Here is a 16,779-nt window from a genome sequence, read left to right on the forward strand (position 1 = left end):
GTTGCAGATGGTGTGAAGATGGCGATCAACGCTAATATCCTGCAATTGTGAGGACCCGTTACAGACACGCTGGCAGACATGACACCCGTATCATACCGCCCGGTGTAGAAAACCAGCCTCGAGCGAATACAGAACTGAAATCGGGAAGTGTATACCGCCCGACAAGGACAGGTTCCAAGTAGGTCTTATGAGTATAGCGCTTGCAGCGGCAGACTAATTAATAATCTCCACCCTCGAGAAATGCTTAATTAGTGAAAAAGGATATACGATGGAAAATAGGGCAATAAATGAGTTTTCACATGCAAACACTAGATCGAAAACGTTTAACATCATTTGCCATTGTTTAATTATTATTATTATTGAGAAAATTCTGTTGCACCTTAAAAGGGGTATTTTAAGCCAAGTTAAGGAAGATAACATTCGTTCCCTCGTATTATATTTTAGAATATTGGCCAATGCGATGCTCTAGGAATGTTAGTCCTATGTATTCATCTTCTCTAACATAAATATTTAACTTGCTAAAACTAACGAACTTAACGGTTTTTCACCATTGGGTAGCGGGTAGCGGAGTAATGAAGTTGCTAATCGTAGTGAACGAAGGCATTCGTCCTTAATTCGAAGTTTTACGCCATCCAACTCCCCACTTAATTTCATTGCTACTCAATGGTTTTGCCATAAATTTGCTGGTGAAGTAATAAATCCCTGGTTTCCTAGAACCGCTACGCGACGGCGTGATAACGTGCCAGTTTCGGCAGTCCCGTGTTAGTGGTTTCCTAGCATTGCGGTGCGCGAGAGGTCTACGTGATGGCTGATCCGCGTCCTGGGCAACTTGACGCGGAGCGATGCCTGGCAATGTAGTTTTCGTCGTTGTGCTGCGATTTTCACGTATCCTTGTAAACCACTTTCCAGGATCCGTGACCACACCGCCGCGCATCACGCAGCCGTGACGGATGCGAGGTTCTTGCAATTAAAGCTCTTCACTAATTTCTCTTATAAGGCCGTGCGCCAATCTAGAAGGTTGTGCCGTGCGTTCTGTGCCCCTTGGGGTGTCTTGCGTTCTTCATGCTCTTTCAACCAACGGATAAAATTGGCCATTTTGTGACATTTTTTGACATAGACAAATGAGCTACGGTTTCCAAAAATGCTGATTTTATTCTAACACAACCAGTACAAATAATTTTGATACCAAATGTTTTTGATTGTAACAATTGTTGCAAAATGGTCCTTGTCAAAGTAAATAAATAGCGATTAAACTCAAAATATCATGAAGCATGCATATGCTGTTTGACTAGTGATCTTATGTAGCTCCAGAACAATACAGGTCATTTTTAAATAATAATCCCGACCCTTTCCGGACGGCGTGAAGCACCGCCTGGTTATCGATATACGAGAAACATAACTCGTAAAGAACAACATCACTGAAGTCGGGTACATTTTGAATAAATACAACATGCCCTTAAGGGCGGCCGTACCTTCGGCGTAATAGATCGGGAGTTGTTCACTAAACTGTTCAATCACTTTAATTCCCGATTTGGGAGACACAGCAGCCCACTGAAAAAGGGGGGCGTCGGCGTAGCCGACGTAAGACACTAAACGCTGAGCACCGGCGTACTTGGTGGAAGATTCCTTCCTCGTAGCACTTTTCTAACCACTTCGTATTACGACGGTACACAATACTAATAAGAAAATACGGTAAATGCATAATATAACATATCCAAGAAATATAACCAGCTAATTTAGGAATATCAAGTGCCCGAAAGCGAGGAATTATCTTAATTGCTAAATGTAAACGTGAAAGCGCACCAGGCGTCAGTCGCACAGTTGATGCAAGCGTGTCTATTTTCACGCCGAGATACGGTAAGACCTGCACAGGTGTAAGTACACATTTTCTTCTGTTGAGGCTGATGCCCAAGTCTTCTTCCAGGAATTTCACTATGTCGAATACTAAAGTCCTCGCTGCCTGCTGGTCGCAGGTGAAGACGAGTAACCAATCATCCAAGTAGGGTATGAGGACCGTCTGAAACCGGGAAAAGACCTCCCGGGCCACTGCTCGCGCCCACCGCCGCATGATAGCAAGAGCGAGACAGTGGCCCATAGGAAGCCTCGTGAAGCAGTAGTATTTGTCGTTGCACGCAATTCCGTAGAACCGCGCGTGGTCTGCACGAACGGGAATCTGGTAAAATGCGTCTTTGAGGTCGAGCTTACGGAGAAAGGCTTTTGAGGGAATCATGCCGACCGCCTGGGTGGCGTCTTTCAGGCGGAATTTTGGTTTATGATAAAATTCGGTCCATGGACTCAAGTCATGAATTAAACGGCAACTATCAGAGGACTTGGGGATTAAATATGTGGATATACTTGGGCTTTAAATGCGTATTTTGGTTTTTTCGTGTATTAAAATTCTGTGGGACACCATTGATTCTAGCACTGAAGTTAACTCTTCTGAGGGCGTTGATCTTAAGAAAACGTAAGGAGCATTTGTGGGTTTCGGGATGTTTGCACCGGACAAGAGTAAATCGAGAACTGATTCAACGTCATATGGGTATATCCTGACCCTGAGTAAAATTTCGAATTCAGGACTCACCGCCAGCTGTTGTTGCGGAGAGCGAGCAGGGAGCTCCTCCAATGGAAGGGTGTCTGGACTGCCGACTCGGATTTGCATACGTAGTATCCCCCGGAAACGGTGTCCTCCCGGGCGTTGACGTCATTGGGGTCCTCGGGCGATCCACTGCGCTGAGTTGAGACTGAGGCGGTGTCCTAGTTGTCGCTGATGTCATCGTCACCCGACGACCCCTCCGAATCGGCGTCCGAGAGGGAGAGGCTGAGGGCGACCGGGTCATCGGGCTCCCCAGAGTCGTGCCATCGGAGCAACTCACTGATGACCGGGTCGTCCTCGGCCTCCCTGTCCACGTATTCCGGTGGACCCGGAGCCGGAGAGCCCGGCAGGTGTAGCACGGGCGGTGACGAGGGCTCCGCAGCAGGTACGGACGGCGTTTTAGCGGCGTCTGGGAGGGGCGAGACTCGACCCGCCGCGTCGTCGGCCTCGGAATCTTGAGGGCTGGCTGTTGGTCCGCGGTGCATTGGTGGTGCTTGGGGCGCGCTCCCGGATGACCTCGCGGATAATGGTCGTGGACTGTGCTGCCGACGGCGGGAGGCGCAAAATTTCGTTTGGAGCAAGCAAGCGAGCAGTAGTGTCCCACCCGTGGGTGGCGGCAATTGTCAGGATCCGTGCGTGGTTGTAGACCAGGGAGCGGACCGGTCCCGGGAGTGCGTCCCAATCAGCAGCAATTCCCAGCAGTAGGGAGACCTCGTGCCCATCTAGTTTTGAGAGCTTGGAGCTGGAGGCGTTGTTTCTCAGGAGGTACATGAGCTCGAGACACTCTGAGGCAGCTCGATGGTGTTTGGTGGGCGCTCAGGTCTGAGATCGCGAAAGCGGTGGTCCTCTGGCACAACTTGGAATGCAGGGGTGCAGGGCCGTGGCGGTTGCGTTGTTGGAAAGGAGACCAGCGGAGGAGTGGGCTCCGACATCAGCCCAAGTTGTGTCAGAGGGATACCAAGACTGGAGCTGGGTCCAGGGGCTGCGGTTGCTACGCTGGCTGCGGCTGCGGGACTCTGACCGTCCCCGGGTCCCTGGACTCAGTAATGGCCTTAAGGAGGATAGGGAGCCAGGAGGGAGGCTCTTCCGACGTAGGCGGCTGGACTTGCCTGTTGAGCAGGCTGGATGGCTCAGAAGACATGTGAGATCCCGTAGGGGATGTGTTGGGGATCAAAGTCGGAGAAGGCGACCCTTGTCGCGGCGAGCGGGAGCGCGAGCGGCTCCGTCCCCTGCTGCGGCCCCCCGGCGAAGCGGGGGGTTCGCAGAATCTCCTTTGCGAGCTTTCGGACCCATGAGGCTGCGAGCGTATTAGCCGCTAGTGCTAAAGACGCGAGCGTATGGTAAGAGCGAACACAGGTCACTATGGTGAGCGGAGAGAGACTGGGCGCTCGTTCCTCTCGAAACCATCTGCAAGTCTCGACTCGAGCTTCCTTTTCGTAAGTTTTAGTTCGTAGACCGCCGCATGACGTCAGCACTGTCCTTGCGATGCTAGGGAACGAATTTCCTCGTGCTCGCTCGTTGATACTGCTCTGTTGTAGTCGGCGATCTATTTCTCTATGACGTCAATTATTGGTGGTATTCCACTAACTATAGACCTCGTTTTTAACATAATTTCTTATAGAGAAAATTGAACGAAGACATTTTCTTTCGTTCACCTCCAGTTTTTTAAGCGATTCCTTCCTTAATCGGCCAAACCAAGCTGCAGCAGCATACAATATTATGGGTCTTATGTACATTGAGTAGATGTGTACTTTAATTTCTTTTCGCAGGAATAGAAGGATCAACAACTTTGCTCTTTCCACATAGTAATTTATTAACACCGACCATGGTTTCGTTACAGAGTAACATTATCAAGGTCCAAGGTTCGCCGGATGAGGACAGCGAAAAATTGGAGAGAGTAGTTGAATCATTTGATCGCCACTTTGTTCCGAAGAGAAACCTTACGGTTGAAATACATAAATTTTTCACACGAGTTCAAGGTGAATAGGAATCCATCAATGACTTTGTAACCGATCTAACCAATTTAAGTATATCTTCTGAATTTGGTGATCTTAAAGATAGTAAAATCAAATATACTTTGATTTGTAGTTTACCGGAGACTTTCGCATATGTTAAGCAGAGTCTATTGAGAGAAGGGGAGTTGGACTTAAATAGAGCTCTTAATATTTGTAAGGCCGCTTAACTCTCTACTAAACAGGTCCAGATTATTGAGAATAAAGTCTCGATGCCGCATCAAGCAGTCCACAGCGTCCGCAGTCGACAACTCTCCACGCACGCTGGGAAGAAAAACGCTGGCCCGACATCGCCGAGAACTTCTTGGAAGAATAAGTGTGGTAGATGTGGACGTTATCATGATCCAAATCCAAACAAGTGTTCAGAATTTGGGGTAAGATATGGTATCTGTCATAAAATGAATCATTTAGCAGAATTCTGCAGAACTGTAAAATCTGTAGACGAAATTGAAGTGAATTCACGAGTTGATAATGAGCATAGTGGTAGTGTGCCTTCTCATGTAAGTTCACTTCAGATATGCAAGGTGAACAGTAAAGGAAACGATCCCAAAATTTGGATGATGCCTGTACACTTTGGTAAAGAAATTGTTGAATTTAAGCTAGATACAGCTGCAGAAACTGATGTGATATCTGTAAGTACTGCCAAGAGAGCTGTAGCTAATGTGAAACCAATACTTGGTAATAATTTTAGACTTCAAACTATTAGTGGTGAATTGTTTGACATTCAGGGAACTTGTGAGTTAAAAGGGGTATTTACACAAGGTTCTTATGTCATACTTGGGAATCTATTGTAGTGAAAGAATATTCCTCCTATAATAGGAATAGCTACTTGTATGAAGAATAAATTGATTTCCAAAAATGTTAATGTGGTGAAAGTAAAAAGAAGCCAAAGATGTAAGGTTGAAGAGCTGGGACTAGTTCAACATTCTATGGCTAAAGAGTTTCCTGAGCTATTTAATGGGGATATAGGATGTCTTCCTAATAAATGCTCTATTGTAACTGACTCGAATGTAAGGCCTAGTATTAGTCCTTGCAGGAAAATACCTTTTTCAATTGTTGGTAAATTAGAGAAGGAATTGAAAAACCTGGAAGCTCAGGGTGTCATTTGTAAAATAGTGGAATCTACAGAATGGGTTAATTCTATTGTTATAGTACAGAAAAATATGGTAATCTGAGAATATGTATAGATCCAAGACCTTTAAATAGGGCAACTTCAAGACCACGATATAGTCCCGCATTAGAAGATACTTCAGCAAAGCTAAGTGGTCCATGCTATTATTCTATATTGGATGCAAGTTCAGGATTTTGTATGATAATTTTGGATGAGAAAAGTTCCAAACTCTGTACATTCGCTACTCCTTTTGGGAGATACAGATTTTTGAGGTTAGCAATGGGACTAACTTGTGCTCCTGAATTATTTAGTCGAGTGATAACACAATTATTTGAAGGAATGGAAGGAGTAGAATGCTATATAGATGATATACTTGTGTGGGGAGAATGTAAGCAGGAGCATGAATTGCGACTGAGGAATTTTTTGCAAGTAGCCAGACAAAATGGGATGAAATTCAATTGGGACAAATGTTCATTTGGTGTGAAAGAAATCAAGTTTTTAGGACACAGAATGTCATATGAAGGAATCAGTCCCGATGAGAATAAATTAAAAGCTATTTGAGAAATGCAAACACCTCAGAGTAAAAAAGAGTTACAGAGATTTCTAGGCATAACAAATTATTTGTCTGAATTCATTGCTAATAGGGAAATTGCATACTTTTTCTAAACAGCATGCTGATATACTACAGTAAACACTTAGTACCGCAATATACTTTTTTCCGTTTAAAACTCAGTTTATACACTAGAAAATGACTCCCAAAAGTCTCCCGAGTTTCGCGGGCTAAGAAATACCGCCCCCACTAATCTTAGGCCGTGACGTCATAATTATTAGGAGTCCAAGATCCAAGCCCAGTAACGTCGTAGCTGCAGGTTTGGACGAGCCACGTTGCGTTTAAAGGAGAATGTGGCTGAAATAAGGAAAAATTACAAGTGGTACATTGTTCCTCTGTGCAATAACACCCCATAAAAAATTTTCGTCTGCATTCCCACGGAGAAAATTAGATGAAAAGCCTCGATGCATGCCGTCTGTCGGGATGAGCGTAAGAGTATAATAAACGGAATGATAATCCCGTGTGCTATGTGAGCGAAGATAACTGTAATATAAATAATATTTCCATATTTCATCGACTGAATAACTTGAAACTGAGATTTTTCTATAATTCGGCCGCCATAGAATAAAAACTCAACTTCTCAACAAAAAACGAGATACTTGTTTCTCGATGGGTACGATGGACTCGAATTATTTATGGCACTTGCTCAATTTCATTTACGGAAGGACATAGAAAATTCCATGGTGTTTAAAATCAAGGGAGGAAATATGAAAATAAAGAGCAACGTTGATACTCATGCATTCGAGTGCCAGCCAAGAAGACAGCGTTTTCTTCTACTATCGGCGTCAAAATGATGTGCCGCTGTACTTTGCAAATTTATATCCTGGCTTCACTGCATGCTATAATAATAAAATATACGTCATTTTAAAGGAAATTTTATCCTAAATTCTGATTTATTTTATTACAAAAAATTTAAAAATGTAGACACACCAGTGCAATAAATGACTCCGCGCACCGAAAAATTAGCCATTTTGTCAACTTCATGAACTTTGTAACTCAACCTAGGGAAAACTACTACGTCTACAGAATTCATCTTCCACAATAACATACACATCATCGGTGCGGATTAATAAAACGGCTTTTGGGTATTTTTAGAACTTATATTTTGTTATAAATTACTGAAAATATTTAAACATCATCTTGTCCCATAGTTTACCCCGAAAGATAAAGGAAGTTGTAGATGGAAAAAGAATGGAATCCAGAGGTGGTCACAAAAAATGAATCGCAGCATTCTTTGATTTTATTCTACGCCGTTGCTTGCTTTGCAGAAAAAGTTGAGTTACAAGAGGACTGTTCCGCGGCCCTTGATTTGGAAACTGTGGAGATAGAGGAAGACGTGTGGATCAGCAATTTCCATTTAGTTGGTTGTCAGGATAAACCAAGGATCCATTTAAAGGTTGTCAGGCCATCGTATAAAGATAGGACTGATGTGCACCACAGGGGTGTTTGAGGGAAAGCCAAACCCAAAGTTGCCCAAAGAATGTGCAGTTCTCTCATATGTTGCTCTTTCCCCAGTTAAAACCAAATAGAAATTTGATTGGGATGATATTTGTGGAAGGTCATCCCTCTAGGATTTCCGATACGGAATTTTTAAGTGACAACCGATCGCATTGACGATGAGCTCGCCTTTAGAGTAGGTTTCAGATATATCGTGAGAAAAGCTCCCAAAATGTATTAAAGGCTCTGTTTCGAAATATTCACATTTTAATTTTACTTTAGGAAGGCCTTAATTACAAAAGTAACTTATTAACACCTGAAGACGTTATGTTTATTATATTGATCGATGTGCGATTGACCGATTCTTTCTGCAGAATAGGAAGTGGCTTCGGGTTTTTTGCACAAGTCACCAGATGGTAGATTGTGTTGAAAATTCGTGCATATTATCGCTACTAAATTGAAACAATTAATAGTCTGGCTTCCTCAGATTCCAGTCTTAAAGAGCTTACTGTCGCCTTCCAGGTAAGGTATTTTTAAGTTGAAAGTATCATCGACAGCTTTGAGGTGGAAAATTAGTTCACCATAAGAGACTCTACCGCGGACTGCCAAAGGAATACACATTTCACATGAGTATACGCTTTCGCCAATATTACACGCAAGTCTCACTTTGTTATGAACTATAAAACATTTCAGATGCACATCAGCTACCTTTTTATTTCTCGGCATCGACTTTCGGCTCCAACGAAGTCTACAGTTTCACTAAAATACCCTGGTATCATGACGGAATCAGAAACAGGAAGCTTGCTAGGATCAGCCTAAGAATAACCATATTCCTTCATCTTTACGCAATCTATCGCTTTCAATGGAGGAAAAATAGATCAAATAATAGCACTGAAGTCACAATGAACAACTCCGATACGTCTGCACTTCAATAAATGAATCATAACCACGCCGTCGCTTGTATTCAAGTATGCAACCTCTTATACGGCCGTGCCTCCGTGCCTCCTCGTACTGTATAATGACGTCACTTTTCTACCTGCCAATCATCGGGCGTTTTCGATTCTCACTTGTATTGGAAAATTTTCGTGAACTTTGATGCATTAAATATCGCAAACCACGTCATAAAATAATAAAAAAACTTTCACTGTGGTATGCTAACATATATTTTTATATAGCTTTGGGGCTCTTGATTATATCTGAAACATATGCAAGTTCCCTTTTACTCTGAATTAACTTCGCCAATAAGTGGTCCCTTAAAAGTTTACTCCTTATGTATCTGGGATTCAATTCATGATGTAGCTTTTCAAAAGCTTAAAGATAAAATAAGTGAAGCTCCTGTTCTTAAATATTTTGACATTAACAAACCAATTGTCTTGTCAGTGGACAGTTCAGCTTATGGAGTGGTTGGAGTGTTACTGCAAGAGGGAAGGCCAGTAGCATATGCATCCTAGTCATTAACTGAGGTGCAGCTTAACTATGCAGTTATCGAGAAAGAAATGTATGCCATAGTATTTGCATGTTGTTGATTCAGAAAGTGCATTTATGGAAAGAGGGTTATAGTGGAATCAGACCACCGACCTCTAGTCTCAGTATTTAAAAAACCTTTAGCGTCAGTCCCTCCCAGATTACAGAGGATGATGTTAGAAATACTTTGTTATGATTTGGATATTCATTATAAACCGGGATCTGAAATGCATATTGCTGATGCATTGTCCAGAAGTCCTTTACAAGAGAAAGACTCAAGTTTAGATGATCTTAATGAGGAAACGGTTGCTCAAGTGAAGCTAAATTTTGATATGTTACCTATTTCTCGTAAAAAATTGTTGAATTCCAAACTGAAACTGAAAAGGATGTAATGCTTAGATCTGTTAAAAAATATATACAAGAAGGGTGGCCAGATTGTAAAAAGTCACTGGATGTTAAGGTAGTACCATTTTGGAATGTGCGATATGATTTGCATGCTATAAATAGGTTAATATTTAATAATGAAGATGTAGTTGTTCCAGAAACACTACGCAAAGAAATGTTAGCAAAAATACATTAGGGTCACCTAGGAGTAGAATACTGTAAAAATGGAGTAAGAAATATTTTATATTGGCCTGGGATGAATTCTCAAATTATGGATAAAGTCAAACAGTGCACAGCTTGTGCTAGTTTTAGCAATGCTAATAGTAATTTGCCAATGATACCACATGAAGTACCTGATTTTCCTTGGCAAAAACTAGGTGCAGATATTTTTCATTATGCAGGTAGAAATTATCTACTTATTGTTGACTATTACTCCAAGTTCATTGAAACAGCTTTGTTGACTGATCCGAAAAGCAGTTCTGTCATTGATCATCGTAAATCTATATTTGCACGTCATGGAATTCCACTTGTATTGATTACTGATGGTGGTAAACAGTTTGATTCCTTTCAATCTAAAAATTTTGCAAAACAGTATGAATTTGAACATGTAATGTCTAGTCCAAATTACCCTTGTTCAAATGGATTAGCTGAAAGGTCTGTTCAAACCATTAAAAAATTGTTTAAGAAAGCTCTTGTTAATGGTTCGGATTCTTATTTAGCTTTGTTACATTTAAGAAATAATATTAAGGAAAATTGTCCGTCACCTGCTCAACTTTTATTTTCAAGATCTTTGAATACTAATTTACTGAGCAGTAGACATGTACTTAAACCTAAGGTTGTTACAAATATGAAAGATATACTTGAATTAAAGTCACAGAAATCTATGTATTATTACAATAGAAATACCAAAAATTCAAAGGAATTGTCACTTGGTGATACTATCCTTGTAAACACAAATAGACTGATCGCACAAATAGACTGAAAGCAGCGCTGCACAGGGGTTTCACAGCTGCAAGTTCGTTTCCGTTTCAATGAAGCGCGGTAACAGCGCTTGTGCAGCGCTCTTTCGCAGCACGCTGGCGAAACATGCAATTGCAGCGCATCAACAGCGCATGCGCAAAGCATGCCTGCAGCACGCTGCTGGAACGCTGCAAATGCGAGTTTTTGCAACAATCCTCCGCTACGCGATACGCGATTGTTTACCAGGGTGCCTGGGAAGTTTGCAGAGGCTATGGCGGCCAACGTTGTGGAACTGTTGATCGTCCTTGGGGATTCTTATTAGGTAAGAATTTATCATCTTCTTTTAAAATGTATAATTTTAGTTACTTTAAATTCAATTCTCCTTGAAATTAGGTAGAATTGGCATTCTTTCATGGTGAATATAAACACATTTTAAGAGTGAGTGATTTTGTTTACATACGTGGTCGTAGTTATGTTTGGAACCATTGGAAATAAGCTTTAAAATAATGATCATATAGGTTTCCATTAATAGTGAAATAGGAAATTTGTAACGCATGTCACAGGAAAAGTTCTCAGCTCAAAAGTTTTTAGTTAGCAACCCTTTTTAGTAAAATACTAAAAAGATTGTCTAACGAGATGGGCTGACGCGGGAGTGAAAAAACCATTAAAGCGACAGAGAGAATGCCCTGCTAAAATGGAAGATGTCAATACTGATTTATCCAGTAATTATCTCGTGTTACTAATTAAAAAATATAAGTTGTTTAAAGCTTAAGTAAGCCTTCAGGAATGCATTGACGAATTTTAAAATGAAAACATTGGTAGAGGAGTCCAAGTCCAAGTATATTTCTCGTGGTTGTTTTCCGCAGTTCCCAGCTTTGCAGCTGTCACCTGGGCGTTTCGTTTAGTAATGTTGCAGGCAGATTAGTTGATCACGTTTTACAGATTAAAAGAGTCATGGCATAATAATACTGGACAGGGAATTAGGGGATAGGGATATGGGAAGGGTTGAGGGCACATTTGGGGAGGCGGTGTTTTGATTTCAGCGGAGGTTCGTAGTCCCAAAGATTTTTTAACAGTGCATTATTTGTTTTATCAAATGTAAGGGCAAATTTTTCTTGAGCAGATTTTAGTTTCGCTAGAATAGGAGTAATTTTGAGATCCTTTCTGATGTTTTGGTTCCGGATAAACCAATTGGTAGAGGAGTAACGGGATAACACAAAAGCATTTTGGTCTGGTGTTAGGGAAGTACGAGCAATGTAAAATATCTTCCGTTTGATCGCTAAAATACGTTGATGGATAAGTATTAGCAAACAGTTTCGTGAAAGCCAATTTATTGAATTCCTACTTCAAGAGTGTGTTCACTGAACCTTCTGAGAACAAATTAGAAAATATTGACAATGTTTTTGCAAGTTCTAGCTTCAGGGTAGATTGCCTTCATGAGTGTTTGGCAAGTTTAGCCTTTATATATAAATGAGAGAGTGTAATTTTCTGGCGTATGTAACATTGTTGTGACCGTGTGGTGTGCATGTGGGAATCCTCTTGCGTGCTTATGATTCATCATGATAAATATTATAATTATTACAAAGCTATTCTTGGTATAGTTTTTACTCTTGTCATTTATTCCTTCCCTCCTTTTACAATTGATCTCCCATTGATTGCGTCTTTTGTATCAGTAGATGCTTTATGTATGTTCTTTGGTATTTCCTCAGATGCTGATAAGAAGCCTACGCTGGTTCATGTTGGTTTTGGTAAAATAAATAAAAAGATAGGAGAGTGGTACCAGCAATTGCACCAGGATAAGGAGATCCGTTTTTGACAGCGATTGTGTATACTGTTGCATTATTATGAATATATGCTTTTATTTTTCATTGAATTGCTCTTGCTTCATCTGATGTGTCTAGCATAATTACTTTAAACGACCATTGTTTATTCTCTAATTTTCAGTTTTGTATTTCGAAGAAAGAGCATAAAAACTTCCACTGCTATTATATGCCATGCAATTCTGCCCTTGGGTACTGTCATTTTGTTCTTTAACTAGGAATTGTGGTGCATTCTCATTCTATATTGAGTACTATGTTTGTTGCCTTTGCTTTTGATGATTTTTCGTTGCATTGCTTCTGCTGACATATCATGCATTAATTACTTAACATGAATTTTGTTTATTCTCTAATTTTCAAATTTATATTCTGAGGAGAGGGCAGAGAAACTTCCACTGCCATTAATTGCTATTTAAATCTGGCCTTGCATACTGTCTCTTTGTTCTGTAACTTTTTGGAATGCAAATTAAAAGATGCTCCGAAAATAAATTTTTTTAAGCATATTTTGAATTTTGGCGATTTTATTCTTCTACCATAAACTCATGCTGCTGTAAGGATAATGCTATATAGCGAATGGTGAGTAAGTATCTGTGTTTAAGGTATGCTTAGTTATTCTGAGGATTGTTGTGCGCTTTGTATGGAGTGGTTACCAGTTCTTAATTTTGCATTCTTTTTTTGATTCGAGATTTGAGAACTAATGCTGTTTTGGTTGAGTGAAGTACTGATGGTAAGCCTAGAGTGAAAGTCTATGGAAATTTTACTTTCTAGGTTATGACCGTCATAGAATTCTACCCTGTGTGCCAAACTTCTTGTCAAGGTTATTTCGTTTTGGTTTACTACCCTGTGGCCATAGTTATGCAGGTTATTCCGGACCTTTTCATTTATGGTATGCTTTCAGTGTAAATCCCCAAAAGCAATTCCATCATTCATGTGCAGGTCTGAATTATCATCGCTGCTATGCTCGTAGATATGTCTACTTGTCCGGGCACTAGTCAGCCTGGCAGGTGAATGAAGAAATAGCTATTGGGCATAAGCTATGAAGGAGTACTGAAATAAATTATTAGGTCTTGATTGAACTGCGTAATTCAATAAAGACCTAATAATTTATTTCAGTACTCTTTCATAGCGTATGCCCAATAGCTATTTCTTCATTCACCATCCAGGCTGACTAGTGCCCGGACAAGTAGACATATCTACGAGCATAGTAGCGATGATAATTCAGACCTGCACATGAATGATGGAATTGCTTTTGGGGATAGGCCACCGGGTAGTAATTGGCAAGGATAAGCTTGATTCAGTACGCAATTAAAGCGAAATTCGGGCGCCGCAGCACCGCTGGTGTAGCGTTGCTAATGCATTTCTACAGCGCTGCAAGACGGTTGTTGCAGCGTTGCCGCAGCAACTGAACGGCGCTGCTGCAGCTGTTCAGCAGCGCTCGTGATGCTCCTCCGTTACGCTGCCGCAGCTGTTCTGCAGCGCTACAGTGGCGCCCTAGCAACGCGTGTGGCATTCAAAAAACGGAAATTTGAAGGTTGCTGTCGCGCGTCAGCAGCGCGTGGGCACCGTCTGCAGCGCTACGGTGTAGCGCTGCTGCAGCGCTTCAGTAGCTATTTGTGTTTTCAGGGATATGGTTTAAACACCTGACTCAAGATGGCTAAGGGGTCGTATTGTTGAGATAAGTGGTTTTCCAAGATCGTATGTAATTGCTGATGTATTTGGGAAAAGATATAGGAGAACCAGGCAACACATTAAAGAGAATAATATCGTACATCTCCTCTGAATTATTGGTCTCATGATACTGGAAATGTACCTGGGTTATATGTTAAACACCCAGAGAAGGAAAATGCATCTGATGACAATGAACCTATTGTAAACAAACCCTCTGTGACTGAGTACACAACAAGACCTGGGCGAGTAGTGAGACCTCCGAAGCGACTAATTGTGGAAGTAGATCACTTGTCGAAGGAAAGGGAGATGTTATGAATGCCTCACACTAAGATTGGCTAAACGCTGTGTTTCACCTATTGGTCACCAGCGCCCGTGGCGCACTGAGCAGAAGTCGGCCGTGATCGGTTATGTCAGCAGGACAGTGCGTTGTAAGACACAGTGTAATGTACGTCTTAAGAGTCAATAAATTTAACTTCATTGAAAGTCTGATATTAATTTAAAGGTGATTAGATAAAATCACAACACTGTTAGTGAGACGCGTACATCGAAACGTCGGCAGAAATTGGGGAGCCTAACCCTGACGGAAACCCGGAGAGAAAAAGCCATCGCTACAGCTCAACGGGAAAGCAGCAGCAGAAAAAATACTTCTCAGGCACTATAAATTTCACCGTTTAGCCCAAATTGTTGAAATCGTTGCGGTCTCGAAAATATTCACGCAAATGGCATAAAATAATCATCAAGATGGACAGATAATTTTGAATGATTTTTGGAATTTTATGTGAATTGCCACGGAAAATATTCGACACTTGAATTAACACTTGAAGAGGCATCGCACTGGTGTTAACCATGTGTGAGAGTGTTACTTTATCACCTTTACCGTTATTCAAATCAAAGGCTGCAGTCGTAACGTAGTGGGGATAAAACCACCCAAGTAATTTCTGGGAAAATTTTGTAATTGCTTTTAGGTGGCTTATCAATGAAAATTTTCGTTTGAACAGATTAATGAACAATGTTTAAAAATAATTTAGGAAAACCACAAAGTCACTCGTCAAGGTATATCAGGCTTCATAGGTAATATCACTGACAAGTATTGCACACCACCAAGTTGGTATGGAAGTTAATGAACCCCCTAAACAACGATGTACAACGACTACTCCTGCCATGCAAAAAAATGTCCGGGTAGGAGGGGTTCATTATGAGGGATTCCGCATATGATCATTCTCTCTAGAATTTCGATAGGAAGAGGAATTAAGACCGCCCTGACTTTCCCACCGCTACCACGCCAATGACCTCAAGCTATTACCATTATTTCATTGCAAAAACATTACGAAAATACATGTACGCAAATGCGGATGAGTTGGTCTTTACCATTAAGTTCTTTATGTACTATGTGGAACTATCGAAACCGTAAATATATGGAAAGTGATAAGCAACACAAAAACAGCAATCCGATTGAATCTTAACGTAAAACTCAACCACCCACTTAAAAGTGCAGCAAATTATCTCATTTAAATAATAATAATTTTGATGATTTCAACACTGTCATGGATATCAGTTAGCGACCGATTTTTGAGTCCTTTAATTGCACTGCTATTTTGATGAAAAAAATCACATCTCAAATAGATTTTACAAATGCCTATTACTTTTTTTAGATTTTTCCCACCCAACTGATACAACAAAAAAATTACGAACATTATCATAAAATAGCCCGCATAACCTTTTTAAAGTAAGTTTATCCTATGAATTGTTCTACCTCTAGTAAAACATTTTCGTACTCACGTAAATGGCCATCCGAAGAGTTTTTATGTTTCTTTCGTAGTCTCCTTCGCACTGTCTTCTTACACCAAATCCGTAGCTGCTGAGGAAGAAGGTGATCTTGACGAAGAGGGTTGGTTTGTTTATCAGCTGTCTAATCAAGAAATAAGTTGCTTGAAATGTCACCAAGGTTCGTGACGTTTAGACTAGAGCGGGGCAAGACTTGATAGGAGGCGGGGTAGGGCAGTTACTGAGGCCGTCGAATTAAGGCAGGCGCGACGTCAAATAGCCATGACTACTGCCCAATTTTACGTCGCCGAGCAGACTGTTACGAGAGGCAATGGAATAATGTAATACTCGCGTGATATGATGATAATCTTGCGGATGACGTCTTTGAATGACCTTTGAAGCAGATTTTCCCCCTCCCACAATAGGATGATTTTTCTAGAAGGTCTATGCGCGTAAAAGGTTGGAAAAATTGCATCGTGAACCTCGCGTAAGGATACTGTTTTCCGTTAAAGTTATTCCGCGAGGGCTTAAAATTAAATTTCGTTCTTCCGCGTAACAAATTAATTTTCTAATCGCATCTAAATGTATTATTAAATTAATAAGCAACATCGGATATTAAAATGAATATATTTAAATATTTTATAAGTTATTCTTCGTTAAAACTTCCGCGGGTGCTCGTCATGTTGAATTAAAACTTTTGGGCTATGTCGCCGCGTCAGATTTTGGGTGGCCCCAACGTTTCCCGACCGATGCTGGTCGCTTTCTCAAGGGAATCAGATTTTATAAGTTATTTATTTTATGCTGTCGCTTGCTTTGTACTGTTTTTTTTTATTTATCGGAACTATTTATTGTGGCGGCCAGTTGTCACGAGACACTCTTAGAGGCCCACGTCTCCTGAAAATCTTTCATCAGTCTGGCGGCAACTTGCGTTGAGTTAAGAGGTGAATACGGGAGTGTTC

The 16,779-nt window shown here is 41.0% G+C and overlaps 1 protein-coding gene across 1 annotated transcript in view; it reads right to left on the reverse strand.

The window, feature by feature from the left end:
- The window catches only part of LOC124165281 (nucleolin-like), a 93,053-nt gene that overhangs the window by 60,298 nt on the left and 15,976 nt on the right, over positions 1–16,779 (reverse strand). The window lies entirely within an intron of this gene.

This window comes from Ischnura elegans, chromosome 9, assembly GCF_921293095.1.
Source record: "Ischnura elegans chromosome 9, ioIscEleg1.1, whole genome shotgun sequence".
Lineage (NCBI taxonomy): Eukaryota > Metazoa > Arthropoda > Insecta > Odonata > Coenagrionidae > Ischnura > Ischnura elegans.